The following is a 3,368-nucleotide window of genomic DNA, read 5'->3' on the forward strand; positions in this document are numbered from 1 at the left end:
TGTATAGTTCATATTGATTCCTATTGTCTCTCAAATACTAAACAGCATTTTGAGTAAGCCTTTTCAACCATCTTCCCAAAACAACTTACCTAAATAACACTGCTTTATAGAATGTATAGGGCACACCACAAAACATCACAGTACAATATATCACAATATAAAACATATTTTTCAGTCTTGCTGAGGCCTACCTCTCCATGTTGCGAGGTTGCAGTTTGGGAATCTGGCCATCGGTCCAGGCCATCTCCTGAGATCCTCCTCAGAGAACAGAGGCTATTTGTGGTAGGCCTATTTTTACAGAGCTTACTTCAATAGAGAAGCAAAATGAGATGAATCCTCACAGCAATCAGGCCAGCAATCTGGCAGACTAAAGGCCTTATTGACTCAAAATCATTAGGTACACTCTACATGCTATGAAATGTGGCATTATCCTTACATTGCCAAGACTTACGCAATCAATTCAATCAATAACACGTTGTATTAACTGTCCACCAGAGATGAGATAATGAAATGCAATATGGATCAAGCTACAGATGAGACTGTAAAGTCACATGACCTTTGCTATTCTAAAAACTTAATTTGGCAGCTGAGTTGTGAGCTTTTTTTTTTTTTAATCAATTCAACCACTCTATTAGCTCTGATCAATGGTCTGTTTCACACTAAGCCCTGTTTCACACTCAGCATGCAGATACACATTTAAAAACCCATTGTGGAATTCCTTTTTTGCAAGTACTTTTATTTGCCTTCCTAACTAACTAGGTTCAAGCAGGGCAGTTAGGTTTAGTCTTCAAACCTCAGATGGATGAAGTCACAATAAAATGAGCACCATGAATCGACATCTTTAGGGAAGAAACAGGAATTTGTGAAGACTGAATCCACGGGCGCGATCTGATGTGTGCGATGGGTGCACTCGTTGTTGGTACTGTTTGAAGTCAGCAGCCATGCTGGATGTGTTAAGGGCTGCTCCATGCTAGCTCTGTTAATGGCCGGGATCTCTCCAAGGTTCTGTAATGGGGTGCAAAGTAGTTTAAAATGCATCATTAATCCATGCAAACGTTAAGAAAGTGAAGTTTTGCTTGTAAATCAACCTCAAAATCAGTTTGTCTCACCAAGTATCAACTATCATGCCATTTCTTCATGCAGAGACCAAAATGTTGGCACAGTGATCACAACATGCAGGGTTTGGTGTCATGTATGTCGATGTTCTCTAAAAGGAATGTTATCTGACGTCACTGTTTTCGGTGCATTTGCCATAGCTCAGCAAAACCACCCCTATCAAAGAGTGGTGGGTACATCTGCTGCCAGCAGGGGGGTGCGGGCTGCCATGGAGATGACTAAGAAGTGGTGAGGGGACCGTGTCTCCACCATACCCCCAAGTTGGAGCCAGGAGATGGGGGAGGAGGGAGGGGGAGAGAGATGGGGAGGAGGGGGAGAGAGAGATGGGGAGGAGGGAGGGTGAGAGATGGAGAAGAGGGAGGGAGAGAGAGATGGAGAGGAGGGAGGGAGAGAGAGAGATGGGGAGGAGAGAGGGAGAGAGGTGGAGAGGAGGGAGGGAGAGAGAGATGGGGAGGAGGGAGGGAGAGAGAGATGGGGAGGAGGGAGGGAGAGAGAGATGGGGAGGAGGGAGGGAGAGAGATGGTGAGGAGAGAGGGAGAGAGAGATGGGGAGGAGAGAGGGAGAGAGAGATGGGGAGGAGGGAAGGGGAGAGATGGGGAGGAGGGAGGGTGTCAGCAGTAATCTGAGAGATAGAAATGTACTGTATGCGGAGCTAGCCACTCTCTGGGTCCAGAGAATGGAGGCAAAGACAATTAGTAAAGGGATAAATCACTTAGACTTATGTAATTAACAAACTGTCCTCTTGCTTTCTCTAGCAATGTGACTACTGGTGTCACTTGTTCTTATTGAAAGCTTTATTGACAATGGCTAGGATGTACGTACAGTCGGTTCACTTACTCTAGACAAATGCACTTATTGTAAGTCGCGCTGGACAAAAGCGTCTGCTAAATATCAAACATAAAATGCAGTAAAAACAGCTGACACAATCTTCTGCATTCGAGGCAATCATCCCCAATCCATTGTACAGTACAGGTGCCATCAAGCGACAGTAGAGGAAGAGCCGGCAAACTTCTCAAGTGTCAGCAACCGGCCATGGTACATCATGTATCAGGAGATGCTACCTTACAGTATATTACCCGCAGTTCTGAGTTCTTTCCTCAGTACAGTATAAGGTTTTCCTCAGTACAGTGTAAGGGTTGTAACTTGAAGAGCATGGATAGAGGAGGGGCTGTGTGAGGACGATGGGCCAGAGAGTAACATATTCATGGTAAGCAAGGAAAGAACACCGGCACTCTTGCACACACACCATTAGCTCCGGGGCAAAAACGTTTTCCCACCAACGATAATGTCTCTCTTCCTACAGTATCTCCCACCGGCCATATCCTCCAGGGAACAAGGTGGAAGAAAGGGCCCATGAACATGTGAACGCCTCATATCCGCCCTTGTTTAAGCAATAAATACCTACCGCCTACAAGAGCATCTCTATGTTGCTGTGCATGTTAGCATGTGGTATCCAAGAGTAAAGCATGCATGAACAAGACTTCAATGTTCAGCAGAATCGCTGGTTGGAGGCGGAGAGAGACCACCACCAGCACACCAGTTTCATCATGTCAGGTTTTATCTTGTAAAGGGGAAGCTGTCGCTTATAGAGAGATGTTGATAACTGTGGGACGTGATGTCTCTTAAATATACGTTTATTTTTATTTGATCAAGAGGGACAATAAATGATCAAACGTAAATGCACCCAATTATAGCCAAAAGGCTAGTTTCCATTGGCAGTCCCCCTGCCAGAAGTTAAACGGCTTCCAAGTTAATTACAATACATCAAAGATAAAACAGTACATGCCTACAGTAAGTAATAATACAACAATACATACAGTATACAACATTCATACAGATAATGTTCACAGTTTTGGTTGTCCATGTCTTCATGTTTTTCTAGAGTTGTTGTATGAGGTGAAGTCTCTTACAGTATGTTTTGTGGGGATGCGTTCCATTCATGTGCAGTTTTCTAGGGAAAAAATAACTGACCAAACCTGCTTTTCCTAAATGGGAGTTCAGCCTCTTCTCCATCCCCTCTGGTTGCGCTTGTTGTTGATGAAAGGTTACTGATTAGGTTAGTGAGTGGAAGGGGGGCCATATGGTGACAATAATGATGATAAAACTATACATTTTACAATTAGTTAATTAACTGAACATTGATCACAATTGTGTAGGACAACTGAGCTGTGGTGTTTGTTAGACAGGCCTGTGTATTTCTGTATCTACATGTTTGTTTTGGATGCATGGCTCCCTTGGAGAAGAGATCTTTT

The sequence above is a fragment of the Borostomias antarcticus genome, assembly GCF_949987555.1.
Source record: "Borostomias antarcticus genome assembly, chromosome: 22".
Taxonomy (NCBI): Eukaryota; Metazoa; Chordata; class Actinopteri; order Stomiiformes; family Stomiidae; genus Borostomias; species Borostomias antarcticus.